The 24,071-nt window shown below is 35.4% G+C and overlaps 1 long non-coding RNA gene across 1 annotated transcript; it reads left to right on the top strand.

Moving 5' to 3' along the window:
• The first annotated feature begins 17,857 nt into the window (after positions 1-17,857).
• On the top strand, positions 17,858-19,109 carry LOC108482497 (uncharacterized). The gene is made up of 2 exons (XR_001870890.2): positions 17,858-18,062; positions 18,583-19,109. It is a non-coding gene; the product is annotated as an uncharacterized LOC108482497 (long non-coding RNA).
• The last annotated feature ends 4,962 nt before the right edge of the window (positions 19,110-24,071 follow it).

Here is a 24,071-nt window from a genome sequence, read left to right as displayed (position 1 = left end):
GCTAGTTTATCCAATGAAAAATCCGTGCGTACGGGGATAAAGTGAGCCGACTTAGTCAATCTATCCACAACAACCCAAATCGTATCTTTCTTACTTGCCGATATTGGCAACCCAGATACGAAATCCATCGTGACTCGATCCCATTTCCATTCAGGTATCATGATCGGCTGGAGTAAACCCGTAGGCACTTGATGTTCCGCCTTCACTTCTTGACATACTAAGCACTTCGAGACAAAATCAGAAATGTCTCGTTTCATACCATGCCACCAAAACTGACGTCTTAGGTCGTGGTACATTTTCGTACTCCCCGGGTGAATTGACATTCGGCTACAATGAGCTTCGTTCGAATCATCGAAATGAGTTCGAATTTCTTGGAACACACAACCGATTTCGAACCTCAAACAATCGTCATCATCAATTTGAAACTCGATTCCACATTGAACACATTCAGCCGTTTTGCAACCAATTCATCATCAACTTTACGAGCTTCACGAATTTGATGAATCAACAATGGTTTGGCCTTTAATTACGCCACTAACACATTGTCGGATACAACGGACAAGTGTACATTCATCGTCAGTAAAAGCAAAGCGGTGATTTACGACTTAAGGCATCCGCAACCACATTAGCCTTTCCCTGGTGATAATCAATGACAAGCTCATAATCTTTCAACAACTCAAGCCAACGTCTTTGTCGCAGATTTAAGTCTCTTTGAGTCATCAAATATTTGAGACTTTTGTGATCCGAAAATACATGGCACTTCTCACCAAATAAGTAATGTCGCCATATTTTCAAGGCGAATACGATGGCGACTAATTCGAGATCATGGGTCGATAATTTTTCTCATGTGGCTTTAATTGTCTTGACGCATAGGCCACAACTCGACCTTCTTGCATCAATACGCAACCCTAACCCAAGTAGGAGGCGTCACTATAGATGATAAACTCTTTGCACGATTCGGGGCGCACTAAAATTGAGCTTCATCAAATAAGTTTTCAGTTGATCAAAACTTTTTGACATTTTCCGTCCATTCAACTTAACATCTTTTGAAGTAGCCGTCATGGGTGTGGCTATCATCGAGAAACCTTTACAAACCGTCGGTAGTAACCAAGTCCCAAAAAGCTCGAACCTCGATAATATTTCTGAGGCTTCCGTTAAGTATGGCTGAAATTTTGCTCGGATCAACTCGAATACCGTCACGGATACCACATGGCCCAAGAAGCTAACCTCTCTTAACCAGAACTCACACTTACTAAACTTAGCATATAACTGCTTATCCCGTAAAATTTGCAACACTAATCCCAGGTGTTCAGCATGATCGGTTTCATTTCTCGAATAGACCAAAATATCATCGATAAACACAACTACAAACCGATCCAAATACGGTCTAAAGATTCGATTCATCAAATCCATAAATACCATGAGGGCATTAGTGAGCCCAAAGCGGCATCACTAAGAATTCGTAGTGACCGTATCTCGTTCGGAAGCAGTTTAGGGTATATCCGAATCTCGAATTCAAGAATCGGTAATAACCCGATCTCAAATCTATCTTTGAAAACACTGAGGTTCCCTTTAGTTGATCAAACAAATCATCAATATGCGGTAACGGATATTTATTCTTTATTGTCACTTTATTCGGTGACGATAGTCGATGCACAACCTCATGGTTCCATCCTTCTTTTCACAAACAATCTTGGTGCACCCAAGGTGAGAAACTTGGTCGAGTGAAACCTCTATCATCAACTCTTGCAATCGAGCTTTCATCTCTTTTAACTCGGTTGGTGCCATACGATACGGAGCTATCAAAATTGGCTTAGTCCCAGGTACAAGCTCAATACCAAACTCTACCTCCCGAACAGGTGGTAAACCCGATAATTCTTCGGGAAAAACATCCGGGTATTCACAAACCACCGGCACAGATTCGGGTTTCTTTTCTAATTCTTTGACATCAAGTACATACGCAAGGTATGCTTCACACCCCTTTCTTACATATTTCTGGGCCAACATTGATGATATTACAGTTGGCAACCCCTTTAAGTCCGTAGACTCAACTCAGATTATCTCGTTATTTGCACACCTCAAATCAATAGTCTTGCTTTTACAATTCACAACCGCATCATGCACGGTCAACCAATCTAAACCGAGGATAACATCAAATTCATCAAACGGCAAAAGCATCAAGTCCACCGGAAAATAGGAACCTCGAATTACTAGGGGACATTTCTTACACACTTTGTCGACAAGCACGTAACGACCCAAGGATTTGACACCGAATTATGAACTCGATGAGACTCAATAGGTAAAGTCTCTTTGGATGCTAAGGTTTCGCATATATAAGAATGAGTAGAACCAGGTCAATCAAAGCAATCACATTAGTATCAAAGAGAGTAAAAGTACAGTAATAACATCTGGCGAGGAAGCATCCTCGCGTCTGGCAGATAGCAAAAGCCCTAGCAGGAGCACGAGCCTCAGATCTGGTCGTAGCATCTCTAGATCCTCTCTGACCACCACTAGCATTTCCCATGTTTCTAGATAGTCTACCTCGAGCAGTGGTAGCACTCGGTTTCCCACTCTGATTTACATTCTGTTCAGACAATCTCGGGCAATCTTTGATGAAGTGGTCAAGTGACCCGCACTTGTAACAGGAGCGGTCATGGAATCTACAACTCCCCGAGTGCCATTTACCACAATACTGACACTCCGTTCTGTCTCGACGATCATTTCCAACACTGCCGACCGAAGTGACTCGTGCACTCACAGGGGGTCGATCGCGATCTCGTCTAGATAAGCCCGAAGTGTCTCTAGATCGGCCTAAATCATCTCTAAATTTCTTCGATGACTGTTGAAAGGGCCTCCCCGAAGACCTCTTACAAAACTCCTTTGCTCCCATATCAGCTTTTCTTTTCTCCATACTGAGCTCCTCAGCTTTGCAAGCTCGCTCGACGAGTACCACAAATTCTCAGATTTCTAAAATGCCAACACACAGCTTTATATCATCATTCAGTCCATCCTCGAAATGTTTACACATCACGGCCTCTGAAGAAATGCATTCTCGCGCGTATCGGCTAAGCCTCACAAATTTTCGTTCATAGTCGGTAACCGACATGGAACCTTGTTTGAGTTCAAGAAATTCCTTTCGTTTTTGGTCAATGAATCTCGATCGATATACTTCTTTGAAACTTCGGTTTGGAAGAACTCCCAAGTTACTTGCTCTCTGGGCTGCTGTGAAGTCAACGTATTCCACCAATAGTAGGCGTAATCACGTAGCAAGGAGATAGTACACTTTAGGCACTCATCGGTGTGCAAGATAGTTCATCTAGTACCGAATAGTGTTGTCCAACCAAAATTCAGCTTGCTCGGCATCATCACTATCCGTAGCCTTAAATTCAAGAGCCCGTGTTTTCGGATTACATCAGCTGGGGCTTATTTGACCTTATTTGGTCGATTCTTGGGAGGTATTGTAGGTCTTGAGGTGGCATTAGTCGAGAATGGAGGTTGTGGAACAGTCGTATTAGTTCGAATGTATTGGTTGAACCAATCATTCATCACGCTATAAAAAGCTTGCCTAGCCTCATCATTCGGATTACTAGCAATAGGTTGAGAGTCCATGGCACCGTCCCTTATGCGGAGCAGCGCTACACTCTCAAGATCATCACTACCGCTTCGGTTGGGATCGGGATCCATTACTATAAATAAACACATTTGCAATGTCAGAAATCACCACACTATCAAATAATCACAAAATGGCATGTATAGCTAGACCCAAACATATTACGGTAGTCCTAGAATCGACTAAACCGTAGCTCTGATACCAATTTAATTGTAACACCCCGTACCTGAGACCGTTGCCGGAGTCAGACACTAGGGGTTTGCAGACTTAAATTACTTGCTTTCTGATCCATTTTAAAATTTCCAGCAGTTGGCTAACTGCGTCACTTTACCTTAAAAATCATATCTTGAGTTCCAAAACTCGAAAATCAGTTTCGTAATTTTTCCCTGAAACTAGACTCATATGTCCATCAACATATTTGTTTCTAGAATTTTTGCCCGGGCCAATTAGTACAGTTTATTAGTTAAAGTATCCCCTGTTACAATGTGCGACTACACTGACCTTCATGCATTACGACTTGGATATCTCCCTGTACAGGGCTTCAATACTGATGTCGTTTGTTTCTATAGAAACTAGACTCAAAAAGGAATCCATACATATATGGCATGACTTCTAAATGTCTCTGGTTCATTTTAATGAATTTCCAAAGTCAGATTAGGGGGTCCAGAAATTGTCCTGGCCCTGTCTCACGAAAACTTTAACATCTCATAATATACTATTCATATGAATGTTTCGTTACTTTCCTATGAAAATAGATTCATCAAGGTTAGATTACATAATTTATTCACTATTTAATTACATTCCTACTATTTTTAGTGATTTTTCACATCCACATCACTGTTGCTGCCAACATCTATTTTTAAGGTAAACTTTACCTATTTCATGATCCTCCATGGATCAACTAGAGTTTGTCATACGTATACCAAAAGTGATCATGAATAACCATTCCCATGGCTAACCGTTACCAACATTTCCATACCTCTCGACGGACAACATACAAAACGATTATAATGCTATGATCAAAGTATATTTAAGCCATTTTCGCATGGCTATCCAAATTTACACAAAACCGAAGGGTACATGACCAACAACAAAAGGGTATTCCTATACATGCCATTTCAAAGTTCAACCAAAAGTATACCAAAAGAAGCTTTGATAGTGTGGGCGACTTCGACTTCAAAAATCCCGAGTCCGATAGCTGAAGAACCAAAATCTATAAAACAGAGAATCAAAGAAACGGAGTAAGCATTAAATGCTTAGTAAGTTTTGAGCAAAGAATTTAAGCACATCAGAAGTATAGCATTCATATAACTAAACGGATAATTCCATATATACATATTCTCAAATCATTCCTACTTCACATTCCAACCCCTATATTCATACATAAGGGATCATCTTAGCCAAATACCTGAAGCTCATTACTCGACTGAGAATATATTGTTCGAAGGGAATCAACTATTCCAATGCACATACGAAACATACCTCATTGTTGGGATTTTACAAGCGTATTAACTGAAATTTTTACAGCAAGATCGCTCATTCTCGAATCACGTACCTTGAATTTATCCGGATATAGCTACTCGTTCAAATGCCTTGGGACATAGCCCGGTTATAGTAACTCGCACAAATGCCTTCGGACTTAACCCGGATTGATAACTTCGCACAAATGCCTTTGGGACTTAACCCGGATTCAAGAACTCACATTAAATGCCTTTGGGCTTAGCCCGAAATTAGTAACTCGCACAAATGCCTTCGGATCTTAGTCCGGATATAGTCACTTAGCACAAAGCCTTCGGGACTTAGCCCGGACATTATTCGAATAACCATGCACATTTATCAATAAATCATGACACATCCGTATTTCATTTTCATTACCAAAGCTCAAACACAATACACTTATCACACTTGCAATTTCGGCTCAATAGCCACATACAAAGAGCATGATTTTGATTTGCTTAAAACATGATCTAATCAAATCATAATCTAAGTTCCATTACTCGAAAACTTACCTCGGATGTTGTCGAATGGCTTCAATGCTATTCAATCACTTTTTCCTTCCCTTTATCCAACTTTGTTCCTCTAGGCTCTTGAGCTAGTTCACACAAGTTTAACTTATTAAAGTCTCATTATGCTAGCTTATGGTCGAATATGACAAGAAATTTAATAGGTCATATAGCCACCTTCTAGCTCAAATACACAATGGTCATACTCATTTTTAATCACCTTAAGCAATTTAATACAATTCATTCGAACATCAAAAGAGAAGCTTAAGGTACTTAGCCCATATATACATTAGACATTAAAGTCCCATATGTACGAAATCACGAATCGAATTCAACATATTAGCTAATATTCCCCTTAGCCGAATTTTCTAAGTCAAGATAAAGCCATCAATATGCTTACCTATGGCCGAACAAACACATCAACTTATGTACTCATTCATGTGGCCGAACATACACATCTATGCTAAGGCCGATTGCAACACTTAATACATTCTACAAGTATGGTCACTTGTATTGACTAAACACCATTTTGTTTCAAATTCAAAACTCGGCTAATACACATATACACACTAGTAAATCAAACATTAACATTTGCTCTTCACCTTACTACCATTTCTCATCCAAATAACGTGAATAACAACAATATTTCTCCTCTACTTTCTACCATGGCCGAATGCATCACAACACCATACCATTTCAATTTTGGTCATGGTTAAACAAAGAACTTAATGTCTCACTCAAAAATGCTAAAAAGAAGATTCAAGAGTCATCAATCCACCATCACATGCATCATTACAAAGCTTTATTTTTAGCATGTAAATGACATCAACACCAATCCACCTTAGCCGAATATCATCTCCATGACATAGTAAAGATTTGAACCATGGGCTAGTTAGAACTCAAACTAACAACTACAAACATGCATGAATCTCATGGACAACATCAAACATACCTTAGTCTAGCAAACCACCATAGCCGATTTTCTCAAGCTCTTCCCCCTTCTTCTCTTTCTTCTATTCGGCCAAGAACAACCAAAGAATGAAGCCTTTTTTTCTTTTTCTTTTTTTTCTTCCATTCACGGCAAAGGGGGGGCATGGATGAGACCATTTTTTTTTCATCACTCTTCCCTTTCATTATTTAATTACCATGCTCCTTATTTTATTTTTCCTAACATACATCACTAACATAACATGTTTGTGACATTTTTCCACCCATAGCATGGCCGGCCACTATGCTTTAATTTGGCTAATTTGACATGCAAGGACAAGCACTTTCCCACATATATTAATAGGCCACTTGAACACTTGCCTAGCATATTTCTAAATTGTCTCACATAAGTCCCTACTAATAAATTTCACATACACTGACCAAATTAAAGTATAGAACTATCACACAAGCATTTACGCACATCATAAACACAGAATATAACCTTTAATTATTTATAAGACTCGGTTTCGTGGTCCCGAAACCACTTTTCGACTAAGGCCAATTTAGGGCTGTCACAAATACCGAAGGCTGCTTGATGTTTCAAGATAGGGTTTGTGTACCCAAATATAATGAGCTTATTCAGAATATTTTACGAGAGACACATAGTGGTTGCTTGTCTATCCATCCGGGTAGTGTGAAAATGTATAACAACTTGAAGAAGTTGTACTGGTGGTCGAGGATGAAAAGAGACATTTTTGGGTTTGTTTCTAAGTGTCTGGTTTGTCAACAAGTGAAGGCCGAACACCAAGTACCTTCGGGATTACTTCAACCTGTGATGGTTCCCGAGTGGAAATGGCACCGGGTAAACATGGATTTTGTATCGGGATTGCCCTTAACGCTAAGGAAAAAGAATTCTGTTTGGGTCGTTGTTGATAGGCTTACAAATTTGGCATATTTTATACCGGTGCATACCGACTACTCCCTTGAGAAATTGGCTGATTTGTATGTTTCGGAGATCGTAAGACTTCACGAAGTGCCCTTGTCGATTATCTCGAATAGGGATCCGAGGCTTACCTCGAGGTTTTAGAAGAAATTGCAAGAAACTTTAGGGACAAAGTTGAATTTTAGCACAACTTTCCACCCGCAAACTAATGGCCAATCGAAGAGAGTAATCCAAGTCCTTGAAGACATGTTACGGTGTTGTGTTCTAGAGTTTCAAGGTAGTTGGGAAAAGTATTTACCGCTGGTCGAGTTTGCCTACAACAACAGTTATCAGTCAAGTTTGAAAATGACGCCTTTTGAGGCTTTGTATGGGCATAGGTGTCGAACACCATTGTATTGGATTGAGCTGAGAAAGAATCGAATTCATGGGGTCGATTTGGTGAGAGAGACTGAAGAGAAGGTTAAGGTGATTCGTGACTGCTTTAGAGCCGCTTCAGATCGACAGAAATCCTATGCAAATTTAAAATGAAAGGAAATCGAGTTCCTAGTCGGTGATAAAGTGTTTTTGAAAGTATCCCCGCTGAAAAAGGTCTTTAGATTCGATAGAAAAGGCAAGCTGAGCCAGCGGTTTAGTGGACCTTATGAGGTGACTGAGAGAATTGGACCGGTAGCATACCGATTAGCCTTGCCTCGTGAGCTAGACAAAAGTCATGATGTGTTACATGTATCGATGTTGCGCCGCTACCGATCTGACCCTCACACGTGATTTCACCTAAAGAAATTGAAATAAGCTCGGATATGACCTATGGTGAAGAACCGATTAAGATTTTGGATCGAGAGGTCAAGAAATTGAGGAATAAAAGTGTAGCGCTCGTGAAGTTTTTGTGGCATAGACACGGAGTCAAGGAAGCCACGTAGGAACCCGAAGAGACTATGAGAGATCAATACCCAAACTTATTCACCGGCAAGATTTTCGGGGACGAAAATCCCTAAGGGGGAGAATTGTAACAGCCCAATTTTGGGGCTAGTCAGAATAGTGGTTACGAAACCACTGTTCTGAAGCCATAGAAATTATTTTAATATTATTTTATGTGTGATGAAATGATTATAAAGGTGCATGAAAAATTTGGTGAATTAGTTTTAGCGTTTGAGAGTTTAATCGCGAAAAATGACTAAATCGCATAAAGTGCAAAAGTCCTATTTGATAGCTAAGGGTGTTAAATAGCTAGAGAACCAAAATTGGGGGTCTTTAAAGGGAAAATAGACCTTAAAATGAGTGCTTGGCTGGGTTTTGGTAGCTTATTTGACTAAAATAGAAATAAAATAAAAGAAAGATGATATCATCCATTTTCACCATTTCTTCTCCACCAAAAATTCAGCCATTGTTAGGGTTTGAAAGGTTAAAAATTTCAGCAACTTGTAACCCTCTCAAATAAGTGATTTTGATGGTCTTTGAAAATTTCAGCAACTTGTAACCCTTTCAAATAAGTGATTTTGATGGTCTTTCTTGATGATTTTTGTATTTTTAGAACCCTTGTTGCATGGGCTTTCAAATGAGGGGACTATTTTGTAAAATGGTTGAAAGTCTAGGTTTTACCATGAGAATGTTCATGTTGTTTTTTGAAATCTTATGGAAGAAAATGAATCATGGTTGTGAAATAAGCAACTTTTGTGAAGGGACTTCTCATGAAAACCCTAATAGGACCATTTTGTAAAGTTTGTAAAAATAGATAATAATGTTGTGAAATATTAGGAATTTGAGGGTTTTCATAAGAGTAATAAATGGTCGGTTAGGCTTGGCTAACAAGGAAATTCGATAAAAATTGATTTTCTGGTCTAAGGGTAAAATGATCATTTTGTGAAAGTGTAAGGGCAAAATGGTCATTTTGCCCAATTATGAATTGTTGAGTACCTAGATTAATAAAATGATTAAATGAGTGAATTTTCATTATTATAGATCAAGAATTATAAAATCTGGGCCTACACCGAGGAAAAATAGTCGCCATATTTTGAATACCGAGGTAAGTTGTATGTTAATAATACAACTATAGCTTTATGATGTGTAATTGAGTTGATATGGCCTAAATTTTCTTGATTTTGAATATGAGAATACATGTTGAGAAATTTACTTAGTAAAGACTTTCGTTGAACATTTGGAATAGACTTGGATATTTGTACTGTGTGTAACAGCTCGATTTAGGGCCTAGTCAGAATAGTGGTCTTAGGACCACAAATTTGAAGTTGGAGAAATTACTTTATTATTATTTTGGAGTCATAGCATGTTTATATAGTACATGAAAAATTTGGTGAATTAATTTTGACATTTGTGAGCCCGATTATGAAAAATGACCAAATCGCATAAAGTGTAAAAGGCCTAAATTGATAGCTAAAGGTGTTAAATAGCTAGAGAACCTAAATTGGGGGCCTCTAAAGGGCAATTAGACCCTTAGAAATAGGGTGGCCGGCCATAGGAGACATGTGTGGTCAAAATTTTCAATTTTTGGTGGGATTAGGTGACCAATTTTGACTAAAATAGAAAATAGAAAAAGGAAATGATATCACCCGATTTCCCATTTCTTCTTAGCTGAAATTATCAGATCAAAAATTTTTAGCAACTTGAAGCACTCATAAGTAAGTAAATCCTAATGGCTTTTCTAAAATATTTTTGTAGTTTTGAGACTCTTGAAACATGAGTTTTCAAATGAGGGTGCTATCTTGCAAAATGATCAAGAGTTTAGGATTTTGCAGAATTTGTGTTGTTTGCTGAGTTTTTATGGAAGAAAATGAGTCTTGGTTGTCTTATAAACAACTTTTTTGAAAGGTGTTAGCATGAAAACACCTAAAGGGACTATTTTGCATAAGTTGCAAAATAAGTGATAACTGTGTGAAATAGTGGGAATTTTAGGTTGCTATAAGAGTAAAAAGAGTTCAGCTAAGCTTAAGAGGCGAAAAAATTTGATAAAAATTGATTTTCGGGCATAGGGGGTAAAATGGTCATTTTGCCAAAGTCTAGGGGAAAAAAGGTCATTTTACCGAAAATGTGAATTTTCAATTTTCTAATTGTAATTAGTGACTAAATGAGTGTATTTTGATAATATAGATCAAGAATTGTCAAATCCGAACCAAGATCGGGGAAAAGCCAAGCAAATCGACTAAACCGTATAGTAGCTACATTTTGAAATCCGAGGTAAGTTGTATGTAAATAATATAACTACATTGCTACTATCCGTATTTAAATTTTCATTGAATAGATATGGCATGAATTGCTTGAGTTCGAGATTGAGAATGTGTAATGATCATTGAGATAGTAGAATTCCCGTTGGGACCGTAGGAAGTAAACCGGATATTCATGCCGTATTAGTTGGGTCATTTGTGTGAGCTAGTGTAAGACATGTCTGCGACATGCATCGGCCACATTATGAGAGCCAGTGTAAGACTATGTCTGGGACAGGGCATCAGCATTGAGACGAGTGCTAGTGTAAGACATGTCTGGGACATGCATCGGCTACGAGATGTGTCACTGTAAGACCATGGCATTGGCATGGTTATGGGAAAGCTACTGTAAGACCATGTCTGGGACATGGCATCTGCCTCGAAGATGATAGCCAGTGTAAGACCATGTCTAGGACATGGCATCGGCACTTTACCCATGATTAAGGCCTATGGAATATCAGATAGTGTTCCGAATGGTTCAACGACGAGAGTTATAAATTTAAGTTAATGAGAAAAGTATAACCATATTATGAGTATTACAAGTACCTAAGTGATACATATGTATAAGATGTGAACTCATTGTATATGCTATGTAATTTGTATGAAGTAAAGAGTAACTAATGCTTATGCCCACTTTGGTATCATAAGTTGTTGGTAAATTGTAGACTTATTGTTGTATATTTATTTATATGCAACTTACTAAGCTTTATGCTTACTCCCTTTCCTTTCCCTTTCTTTCAGTGCTGCCTAACTAGCTCAAGGATCACCAGTAGTCAGAGATATTGATCACACTATTAGCCGAAACATTCGGTATAGTTGGATTTATATTTTTGAATATGACATGTATAGGATTAGAACTTATTATTTTGAGTCTTGGAGATTTGGCCAAATGTGTTGGCTTGGGATAGATCCCACACTTAGTATTAAGCCATGAATAATGGCTAATATTTATTTTGAGTTTATAAAAGTTGCATCTACGTGGTTGAATGAATGTCTATTGCGGCTGATTTGATTTTGGAAATTATGCTTGTTTTGGTATTCGCTGGTATTTGCGTGAAAATAAGTATGAAAGGGTGGCAATGAGGTTTGGTAAATAGCCTTATATTGCCCATACGGGTAAACACACGGGCGTGTGTCTAGGCCGTGTATGACACACGGCCAGCCCTATAGACGTATGGTTTGGCCGTGTGACCTTTGCACGTAAAAATTTGATGTTAGTATGCATGATAATAAAAACATGGGCAGAGACACGGCCTTGTGTCTCAGCCGTGTGGAGGACACGGCCTAGTACACGGGTATGTGCCTTGGCCGTGTGACAATTTAGGAATGCTGACGTCAAAAACAAAATACCTAGGTTTTTGTACACGGGTTAAGACACGGGCGTGTTGTGGCTGTGTGAGGGATATGAGACATTGACACGGGCGTGTGTCTGGCCATGTGAAAACCCTTGTAGGTGTGAATTAGAATTCAATTCCACAAGGGTGCGGGACACGGGCGTGTCCCAGGGTGCTTAGGCCGTGTGAGCCACTTGGACCACCAGCACGACCATGTCGAAATGGTCACACGAGCGTGTTACCCTTCCACACGGGAGTGTGCCCTATTTTAAGGAAAATTTCTTAAGGTTGGTTTAAGGACCCAGAATGGTTTCGAATAGTTTTTAACAGTCGATTTGGGGCTTGTAGGCCCATAATAAAAAGTTTAAAGTAGAAATTGAAAAATTTTTAATTTGGACCAAGTCTCAGTGACTTGACACTGTTTGTATGCATGAGATAAAGTTAGGTAATGCCTTGTACTCCGACTCGGCGTGGGTTACGAGTATAGGATGTTACACTGTGATAATAGGTGATATGTGTGCTAGTGTAAGACATGTCTGGGACATGCATCAACCATAGCATGAGAGCCAGTGTAAGACATGTCTGGGACATGCATCTGCCTCGAGATATTGAAGCTACTGTAAGACATGTCCGGGACATGCATCGGCATTGAGACGAGAGCTACTGTAAGACATGTTTGGGACATGCTTCAGCCTTGCAATATACAAGCTAGTGTAGGACCTGTCTGGGAGATGGCGTCAGCTTGTGGTGTGTCAATGTAAGACCTGTCTGGGACATGGCATTGACACCGATAGATGAGAGCCAGTGTAAGACATGTCTAGAATATGGCATCGGCCTCGCTATATGAAAGCCTGTGTAAGACTATGTCTGGGACATGGCGTCAACATTTTAACCCATGTTAGGGCTATTGAGTATTCGGTAGTATTCCAAATGGTTCAACAAAAGGTTAATGATTTATATCGAAATGAGAAAAGTTATGATAATGTGATGAGTAGTACAGGTACCTAATTGAAATGTATGAGAATGGGCTCAATGTATGCAATATGAGTTGTATTGGATGGTGATGAGTAAGTTGTACTTACATTTATTTATGGTACTCATGAATAAACTATGAAAGGTTATGAGCATATTGCTTTATGATAAGTAATTATTGTTTATTATCATACAACTTACTAAGCTTTATGCTTACCTTGTTTCTTTCCATTTTCTTATAGTGCCGCCTAATTAGCTTGTGGATCAACAGACGTCGGAGGCATTGATCACACTATTAATCGAAGCACTTGGTATAGTTAGATCTTTTATTTCGATTATGGCATGTATAAGACTCTGACTTTTGAGTTTTGTGTCATTGTTAATTGGCTAATATGTTGGATTACTTTAGCATTTGATTCATTTTTTATAAGGCCATGGAAAATGACTAATATTGAAAGTTATTATGTGAATGCAAGCTAACCTTTCATGAATGTGAAATTGTTGGCATGGTTGAATATTTGTAATGTATATCGGTTTTAACTATGGTTGTTTGGTTGAGAAATCATATTAAGTTAATATTTGATGTGCTGGTTTATGTTAGATTTTGTTTCAGGGTGGCAAAGGCTTGGTAGATAGCCTTATATCATCCACACGAGTAGACAAACGGGCGTGTGTCTAAGTCGTGTGTGACATACGGTCAGTCCCATGGGCGTGTTGTTCGGTCGTGTATCCCCTGCACATAAAATTCATAAGTCAGAATGCATGGTAGTAAACACACGGGCAGAGACACAGCCGTGTGTCTCAACCGTGTAGAGGACACGGCCTTTAGCCACGGGCGTGTGTCTTGGCCGTGTGCCCCAAATTGGGTGCTGATGTCAGAAACAAAATGTCAAGGTTTTTAGACACGAGCTAAGACACGGGCGTGTCATGACCGTGTGAGGGACACGGGCCATAGACACGGGCATGTGACAGGCCGTGTGAAAACCCCTGTAGGTTCGAATTTAGAATTTAATTCATACGGGTATGGGACACAGGGCATGTCCCTAGATGCTTAGGCTGTGTGTGTCACACGGGACATTAGCACAGCCATGTTATAATGACCACACGGGTGTGTATCCCTTCCACACGGGCGTGTGCCCTGTTTCAAGAGTTATTTTTATTTAGTCGATTTAAGGACCCGAGTTGGTTCCTAGGGATGTTTGGGTTTTCGTAAGCCCATGTTAAAGAAGTTTAGACATAATTCCAAAATTTTTAAAATTTTGAGCAATCCCTAGTGACTTGGAACGTTTGTCTGCATGTGTTTAAGTGGGGTAAAGCCTCGTATTCCGCCCCAGCGTAGGGCTCGGGTGTGGGGTGTTACATTGTTCATATATTTACTTTCAAGTTAATTTTGTTGGACAAAACACATTAGCAAACAAAATATATAAATATAAATAAACAAAGATTTATATAAAAAAATAAAATATAAACTAAACAATTTATATTTAAATTTTCAAATACGAAAACTAATAAATACCATAACAAAAACCAGAAATCGAAAAGTAGGATAGAGATTTACTAAATGTTGAGGCCTGTTTAACACAATTTCCTTAAGACAGATTCGACCGCTCCTATGGTACTTCAAAAAATGTCAGTTGACTGTCTCCGAAGATACAACAATACGATGAAAAAATTATGAAGAAGTCTTAGCCTTTTTATAGGTATTCAAAATGGAGGAATTTTGGTAATATGCATGATATATGTCTTTTTAAGTCAGATTTTTTATATATATTTGTTGAGGAAAAATAAATTTCGTGTTGAGTTAAAATATTTATAGGCTCATTTTAGGCCTAATCAATCCGAACACTTTGCGTTGTCAACATCGTGTAGGTGCACCCCAACCCCAAGAAGTTAGAACTTGCACCCCCTATGCATCCCAACCCCAAGAAGTTAAAACCTGTACCCTCTATGCACAAGATGATGTTTCAAGCTTAGCCATTCAATTACCTTTTAAGTGGGTTCTCATATATATTCATATCTCACACTTAGTCTTTAACCAATGTTAGATCTAAGCTTTTCTTTTTCTCAACAAATATTCTCAAGTAGCTTACTTTGAATATCAATTTCTCATTCATCACTCAATTATTTTGAGCATATGATATACCATTGTAAAGGTCTCCAAGTAGAATATAAAACCATAATTTATGATTCAACTTTCCACCTTTACCAATTGAGAATATGTCTCAAAATTATAAAAATTACAATTTTTCCAATAAATTTAAATCCATATTTGATTTGTTTGCAATTTTTTTGAATTATTATCTTAAACCATCATTTAATGTTATAAATTCTTAAAAATAAATTTTAAATAATTTATCTAGTGGAGTTTTTTTTTTAAAGAAATGTATTTAATGGAGTTAAAGTATACGTTTACCGTGGGTGACTTTCGTATTTGTTCACTACTCGAAAAAATAAGTGTTTTAAAATTTAAAATAATTAATTTTTATAAATATTATAAATTTGATTTTACCATAACAAAATATAATATTATTAATAGTTATGCAACTTTTAAAAATAAAATAGTTCTTTTGTAGGTTTATTTAATTCCAAATTCAATCCCTCGGAGAAAAAATTATCTTATAATTTTACTTTTAATTATATATTTAAAATGTTTGTCTCAAATTTGACTAGATATAATATACTTAACTAATCCTAAACTCTTATTATAACTAAATTTAATTTTTATAATTAAAAATCATAGGCTAAACTATTAAAATAGTCACTTTTCTTTACCTTATGTTACATTTTAGTCACTTATGCTTGAAATGTTACGTTTTAGTCACTTACGTTATCGTGTTGTAATATTTTAGTCATTAAACTGTTAATTGCCGTTAACAGTATAACGATAAGCTCACATGACACATTAAATAATCATTTTAAACAAAAATTTTAGGTTAAATTATACAATTGGCCCTTATATTTTTTTTTGTTTTGAGCAATTTAATTTTTGTTTTATGTTTTTTAACTTTTTTTTCCTTTCTCTTCTGCTTCTCCCTTTATTTTTCCCCGCTTTTCTATGTTTTTCATTTGTTAAAACTAGTCCCTTCTCCCTTCTCTGTTACACTATTAACGATAATTAACAACTCAGTGGCTAAAATGTTACAACACGATAACGTAAGTGACTAAAACGTAACATTTCAAACATAAGTGACTAAAACGTAACTTGAGACAAACAAAAGCAACTATTTTGGTAGTTTACTTAAAATCATAATGTCGAAACCATTTTAAAAGGTGTTTGGAAAAACCGGGTTCGACTTTTTGAAAAATAAAAAATGGGAGTCGCCACCAATTAGTTTAAGTGTGATTGAACCACTTTCAAACCACTTTTGTTTGAAATCATTTGTTTTGGTCTACGAAATCAAGAAAACGGGTTCGAGAGTCGGTTACGTACGAGGAAGGGTTAGCACCCTCGTAACGCCCAAATAATTGGTACCAAATTGAATAACTTTTTGTCTTTAATGCTAGAATTTTGAAAGTATTTAAAAATATGATCCCTTTTGAAATTAAAATAGTTTGAGTTTAAAACCAAGATTTCTTCGTTCCAAAAGAATACGAATATCACATCCAGCATGATAGGACACAATATTTTAAAACTCTTGTAACTGAAATCACCTCGTAATTTATAAAATCGTTTAGAAGGGTATTTTAGGCATTTAGACAAACGAGAAATCGTAACCCAGCATGTTAGGGCACTATTTCCCGAATTCCTGAATACAAAAACATTGCCTTTATTTATGTGTTTAACCATGATACAATCAAAATAATATATTACAAGGTAAAATTAAACTATTATAATACATGTTTTGATACAAATATAGCATAGAAGATACAATATAACATTCATATTTCATGTGATTAAACATAGGCAACATAAATTTCATGCATTAATGTTCCATAGCAAATAAAGCAAGTAAGATATGCAAATATAAGTTACCAATACGACATGAATAATTTTCATACCAACATAATTTTAATAACAATAAATAATTCATGCAATAAGAGTATGTATATATTAAAACAAACTTTCATAAAAACAAGAAGACAACACATTTGGGGTAATAAATGATAATGGACAAAAATATAACATATTTAATACATATTTTGAAATAATAAAAATGATTTTTATACTATTTTCTAGAATATAATACATATATTTAAAAATATTTAATTAATATTTTTATATATAATAAAATATAAATAATATATACACCATATAAAATAATATATAATATAATAAAATAAATGCATTTCCAATATTTAATAATAAAGTATATAAATATAACATATAATTTTTAATATAAAATAATAATGAGTATTAATATAATATAAAATAATAATATCTGATAAATAAATAATAATATTTAAAATAAATAAATTTAAAAGTGTAAGAGGACTAAAATTAAAAGCAATTAAAAACTTTGGGCTAATTAGAAAAATATAAAAAAAAATTGGGCCTATTTGGAAAGCGCGTTAAAACTGAGGGACTCACTGGGCAATTTGACCTAATCCCAAAATGACACCGTTTCGACGAATACAGTTTTAAAGTCACTGTGAGGACCAAATTGAAAAAAAATTAAAATGTTAGGGCTAAATTAAAAATAAAATAAAACAAAATCACAAATGTTAGAAATGCGGGAGGATTAATTGAATAAATAACCCAAAATAAACACGCGGATTCTTTCCGGGTCGTGTCAACATGCGAATCTTTCCTGGATTATATTCAAAACGACATCGTTTTGCTGCTTATTGAGTTAAGCAGAAACGGTGTCGTTTAGTAGAAGCTATATAAGACTATTTCTTAGTTCAAAAACCATTTCAGCCCTTTTTACCCAAAAACAAAACCAGAGAGAGCCTCTAAAAAAAAATCCTCTGGCCCTCTGAGCTCCGACTAGAGGGCCATCACCGCTCATCCTCGAGCCCCGTCGTGCGTAGTCTTTACGCGCCAACACGCCGTCATCAGGACAACCGCATACAGTGGCTAGGGTTCGAAAAAAAAACCATCTTTTCTTTGCAAATCTTCAGGTAATCACTTCCCCTTTCTCTTTTCTTTATTACTTTTTCATAAAAATGCCTGTAAACACACGCTCGCAAGCAAACAGGTAAGAAAAATAAAAAATAATAAAATGAAGAAACGTTTCAAATTACCTTTCGAGCAAGAAACTATTTTCTTTTTTATATATGCTACGAAAAAAAAGATTACAACTGTTCACTTTTTTTTTGCTTTTTCTCACTATTTTTTCTCTCTGTGTGCTGTGTAAATCTCTCCTCTGTTATCTCTCTGCTTGTGTCTTCCTACCTCTGTATATGTGTATCTGTGCGTGTAAAAAAACCCTCCAATTATAAATATGAAGAAAGGTTTTATAGCCTTTAGACTATGCATGTTTAGGAAAGAAATCTTTGATTTCTTTCCTTGTTTGTTTCAGTTTATTTGCTGTTATTTCTTACCATTTTTGTCTGTTTGTTTCCTTTTCTGCTCCGTTTTTCTTTTCCGTTTCTGTTGGTTTCCTTTTTCTGTCTTGAACGTACCAAAAATCCGGCGAAGATCGCGTTGTGGATGCGAATCTTGCCTGGTGACCACAGGACGGCCTCTGCTGCGAAGATCTCAGCACCGATGGAGGCACAAAGGTCAGTGGTGAGGCCTGAGATCACGGTGCACTGATGGTGGTGATGTTTAAGCCACTCGATCGTTGTGAGGCAAACGGCGGTGACGTTCGGAGTGCCCAAAGCCTCTGGTCAGTGCTTTGATGGGACCTCATGCGTGGTGACCATCGATCTGACCAGTATTGATGAGGGCCAACTGGGGTGACGTGAGGGGACAGGGCTATTGATGGCCCTTGCTTTGGGAGCTGGAATGGCTCTGACGTGGCGAAGCTTCTGGAACTGCTCCTGGGCGCTGAGGTTCCAAGGAAACCTTAGGGTTTCCTACTGGTGTTTTAAGTCATTGGGCCTTTTGGGCCCGAGTGAGTTGGGTCTGTAGTAGATTAGTTTGGGTAATGGGTCTGTTTGTAAGGGTTATTGGGTTTGGACTTTTTAACGGACTTTTAAAATAAATAAATATTCATTTATTCATTTAGTTTTTGTTTTTGGTTTTAAGGCCCGGGCAGATTTGGGCTGCTACACATAATATATTAATATTATTAGTTCTTAAAAATTAAGTAGTTACTTTTTCTTAATTTAAATAAATTATTTAATCAAATAAATTATTGAAAACAATTATAAATCCCTAGTCTTGAGGCAAGTTACGAGACCAATAACTTTAGCAGTGACCACTGCACTTGCTATTATGCAAGTTTTATAATTTGCCTTATTTGTTGTCTACTTAGCCAAAATATCTTAATTATTTTCTTGTATCTTTTCGAGGATTTTATGCAAAAAAATCTTGTGTTTATTATTAAAGAAGAGAATGAATCAAGCAAGGGTATTTTTCAAAACTTTTTAAGTTTGACCAAAATATGGGTTGGCTTTATGAAGATTTATCTAAATCTTTTGTATCTTTATATATAGGGTAATTGATTTAAAGAAATTTTAGTAGATCGTGATGGATTGAAGTTTGCTTAGGTTACCTGGATTCGTGCTCTAAATATGGAAAGCTTGTTCAACCTTGATAAATATTTTATTGTTGAAGTAAGTATATGAGTAGTAACTCACGCAGTGTTAGCAGTAGTGGCTACTGTGGTTAGCACTACGACAGTCAACCTAATTTGTAATATTTGGAGTTGAAAATATTTTAGAAGAAAATTCTTGGATTGAGAATCTTGGTGATATTGTGGTAGATGACAACCCATCTATGAAGAACCATCCATTTGAAGCAACAAATCTTGATGATTGGATCATATTAAATCAAGCAATCAGATTGGACCAAATTGGATTAGATTAGATCGAATTGAAGTAAGGATATTGAATCGATATTGCATTCAGGACTTATCTCCAAATGATTCTACTTTATCTTGGAATTTAATAGAATATTGTGTATGCTATTTTAGCTGTTGTATAGCAAGGGAATTGATTGTAATCAATCTAGTATGTTAGTAAATCTCAAATTCCTAAATATTTGAAGAGACTTGTATAGGTTTTTTATCGAGTACATTAGCACTTATTTGTTCATTGAGGAACTTGTAATTGAGAGCGTAAACAAGTTTATTGCTTGGTTTACAACATAAGTTTTCAGGGGGAGAACTTAGAGGTGAATGATCTAGATCTTTAGGTACAAAAGTGAGGTTACTATTTTGAGTTGAGATAAGACTTAAATCAATTGTTGTATTGGAATTGATATTAAAGATAGTGGATTTACTCACTAAGCTAGGCTCCACTGACATGAAGAAATTGAATTGCATAAACAATTTGTTACATTCTAGTTTTCTTTGTTCTTATCACAATGCCATCTTTATAGGGCACTTTTATTATCACTAGTTATTTTCTTTGCAAGTTTCAACTGTAGGTTCCAAAGCCCTATGAAAGTGAGGGAGTTAAAGATAGTGTCATATTATTACAAGCTACTAATACAATAAAAAAATTAAAATGGGACATAAATGATACTAATATGATATTAATAAAACAATAATATATAAATATTCATAATAACTATAAAATACTATTGAGGGGAGATCAACTCCATTGTGATAAGTTTGCGATGTGCGATTCTTTGGGAGTTGGTAGACCCTTCAACGAGTCGATATTAATTTCGATGGGAGGCTTTGCCTTTTGACTTTATTGAAGACTCAGATACCTGAAGAGACAACTAGTTCACAAAAAAGAAGTGTCTCATCAATAAGGCAAACCATACTCATGTGGTAGCATTCTCATGCAATAATAATGCCCTATATCCTATAGTATTTAGATTCACGTCCAATCATGCGCAACACATATGGTTTACCTCATTAGAAACTCGAGCTCCCATTTTATATACCGGTCACTTTCAAACATTTGAGCAAAAAAGTCAACTTCCCTCAACAAATAAAATATTTTAAATATTATTCTAACATAATTAATCCATAATTATAATAAAAATACCACTTAATTAATTATGAGTGCAATAATAAGTAAATTACATTACTTAATCTAAAAATTTTATCACATGCGTATGCGTGTCGAAACCACAAATTTAGAACACAAATTTCTATTTAAAAATAACATGCAATAAATAATGAAACGTATGGTTAGACACTAATTAATAATAACACATGGAATATATACGCTATTAAAATGAAAAAATTAGATTAAATTGTTTATCATGGTGTTGTCATCAATCTTGAGTTGGTGTAGAGTTAACTTGTGACACCAACTCAATCAAATACATTATTAATAAAGTGTGCATAATAAAATAAAATGTATAAAAATATCAAAATGAAGTTTTAGTTGATTGAAAAATTAAAGGTTTTATTAATACAATAGATGTGGGTTCAAATTTCATCATATGCATATATTTATATATTTTTTAAAGTGAAAAGACTTAAATACACTCAAATAATATTACTTGTTTTAATTACGAGAAGGGCATGTTGGAAAAATTTTGGTTTAAAAATGGTTTTCTGTAACAACGAAAAAATAAAATTTTGGAGATTGAGCCGCGTCATGAATTTTCTTATGATGTGCAAGTGTACACAATCACTAGCAATTAATATAGTAGTAAATACTAGAATTATCATTTCCAAAAGGGACTAATTTTAAAACATAAATTAAAAAAATAAAAAAATGACAATTTGGAAAGCAAATAAAAATATGATTGGATTCAAAGAAATATGCAAAACAATTTAAAAATAGTAACACAAATTAATAGCAATTAATTGAAGAGCCAAAATAATTATTTCCCCTAATATACAATTATTGGTAGTGATGTTGCGACAATGCTGCAGTATTAAGACATTTTGTTAACTTGGAATCGACAATTTATAGGCTTCTCTCGAAGTCTCTATGCTCAATCCTATAACTAATTTAACATATTCTATGCCAAATTAATGTCAAGAATACAATTGCAAGCACCATTCTTACAGGATTATGCACGGTAACAATATATGTCTATATCATTACACATTTAAAATAAAAAAAAATTGAACATGCACCATTCAAGTTTTATGTCCATTAATCACAACTTTTCAGAATTAACAATTAACTAAATTATCCACCAATGTTGATCAAACAATAGCAAGTATTAAACATGAATAACACTTGAATGAATAAACCTCATATTGCAACAATTATCCTTATCAAAGTATCAATAATCTCATATTAGGGTTTCATAATTATTTTAGCTAACAAATGCTTAGCCTATAATCATCAAATGAAAACAATCAATCACAACTCAACCATGGTTCAAAATAGCAAAAGAAAAGAAATAAAAGGCAAAACGTTCTTCTCTCTTTCTTCATCTTTGAATCTTTTTCTTCCCAGACTTGCTTTCTTCTGAAAAAGTGATGTTCTTTTCTTTTTGCACCCGACGAATCCCCCTCTATGTTTTCAAAGTGTAATATTTATATCCCCAAAAAGATTGTAGGTTAGGTCAACTCCCTTTCCTATTATTTTTTTGTCCTCTTGGGAGTGTTTGTGCCTTTACATTTTCGCATAGCTTATTCTTTTTGATTCTTAATGATTATCCGCACTTGATTAAAAGATGTGTTAAACCCAAAAGCTGATGTGGCATTCTTTAAGTGTGAGCTTCCCAATTTGTTCTCGTTAGGCTCGACTTTACGGCTTTGCTGCAACATTGGGGCTTTAGATGTAAAAAATGAGCATATTATTTTCTCCACCTTTTCAATGTTCTATTAGCCACCTTCAAAAATAAAATTTCACATTTTCAGTGTCTAATTTGGCAAAAATATATTATTAAAATAAAAGTTTTAAAAGTTAACTACTTAACATAAATATAACTAAAACAATTAGAAAAAAAATACTCTAAATCGCTCTTAACTTGATTGAAATATAAGCTTAAGAATAATTAAATAGCTATATATCCTAGAGTTATCAAGATGATTTGTGAAATTTATAGAAATAAATTTTTCTCGAAAAGTACCCGTGCTTTGTGCGAGACGAATCTTAAATGTTCTCGAATTTTAACCGAACAACCTTCTCCACTATTCTCGTGCCACGAATCACTTCGAGTGTGGTCTTGAACAATCACGAATCAAACATAAAACCAAAAATAATTTTTTACTTTTAGTAAGAAAATAATTCTATCTTAATAGAAACCGGTAGAATTATTATTCCTAGAAAATAAAATTTATGCTTAGAAAATAAATTCTCACTATTTTCGGGTAGAATAAAAATATCTCAAAGTTGTACATTTTTAGCTCTATTAGTGCCATCTATTTATAGGGATGGATAGAAGAATCCTGATTGAATTAGTAAAATACAAATAATACTTATTTGATAGAAAAACTAATCCCTTAGTTCTACTAGGAGAGGGGTGACACACCATAGTTAAATATACTAGGGTTGCCGCCCCTCATATGTATTATGAGGGGTTTTGAGCCTCTCTTGTATTAGGTCAAATATGTGTTTCCTTAGCTTTTAACCTAATACTTTGTAATTTAATCCAACTTAGTACATGTTTTTCTATTTTCCAAAGTAAAATTAATTTTAATTAAATAATTTTCTTAATTTAATTTTAATTTCGTTAAAGTCATGACAACTTTACAAGAAAAGAATTTATAAGAAAATATATTTAATTTTCTTATTCAATGGATTCATAGTAACCAATTAATTTAATTCTATTTTCGAACTTTAATTATTTAATTAAATAATAATTAAAAATTTAAATTAATTCTCATGTAATTTCCATATTTAGTGAAAGAACACATTCAATTCTGAATGTAACCCATTTCTATACCTTTACCATTTCATCCATTTCTATTCATTTGATTCTTTATGCAATTCATTTATGGTTTCAACAAGCTAGTAGGGGGACCTACTGAACATATATAATTAGGTCTCAAATGATTTATAATCAAGTTCAAACTTTTAGCCTATTAATTACAAACTCATTTAGTCACGAAGTCATTCCACTATAGTATTATGATTGACCTCTCCCTAGTTACA

Source organism: Gossypium arboreum, chromosome 1 (assembly GCF_025698485.1).
Source record: "Gossypium arboreum isolate Shixiya-1 chromosome 1, ASM2569848v2, whole genome shotgun sequence".
NCBI lineage: Eukaryota > Viridiplantae > Streptophyta > Magnoliopsida > Malvales > Malvaceae > Gossypium > Gossypium arboreum.
The sequence above is the reverse complement of the archived record's forward strand: the minus strand, read 5'-3'. Positions and strand labels throughout refer to the sequence as shown.